This window comes from Vombatus ursinus, unplaced genomic scaffold, assembly GCF_900497805.2.
Source record: "Vombatus ursinus unplaced genomic scaffold, bare-nosed wombat genome assembly UNPS02014772.1, whole genome shotgun sequence".
Classification (NCBI taxonomy): Eukaryota; Metazoa; Chordata; class Mammalia; order Diprotodontia; family Vombatidae; genus Vombatus; species Vombatus ursinus.
The window spans coordinates 5,771,200-5,771,778 of record NW_020954550.1 but is presented as its reverse complement, the minus strand read 5'-3'; positions in this window follow the sequence as shown (position 1 = coordinate 5,771,778).

Here is a 579-nt window from a genome sequence, read left to right as displayed (position 1 = left end):
CATTGTGAATTTCAAATGTGTGTAAAGACCTTTGTGAACCTTAATGCAATACTCCAGCATCCCCATTCCCAAAAATTTGCTTCCCTCTTCTTTACCTTCATTTAGGGGAACAGTCTTTAATTTTCATCTCATCCTAACTACATCATTCTCCTCCATACCTTATGCTCCTACCATCTCTCCTGCCCATTTTAATGGTTCCTGCCCCTTCATTTTGCTTCCTCATTACTTCAGCTTTCTCCTTCCCTCCGGTCCCCCACTACTTCCCATTACCCGCCCCACCCTCTCAGTTCTAAGACAGCTTCACCATCCTCAGGTCCTAACATACTGAAAGAAGCTATGAAGATAAAGAGTAAACATGAAATCACAGGATGGTGGATTTGCCGTTGTAAGGAACTGCAAAGGTCGGTCAACTAGCAAAACCCTAAAACCCTCTCTTTTCACACATGAGGAACTGAAGGCCAAGGAAGTTAAGTCACTTGCCCAAGGTCCCATAGGTACAGCCAGCATTCAGACTTATGTTTTACTTCAAGTTTAGGACTCTTTTTACCATTCGGCGAAAAATTGTGTTATCTCCCCCCC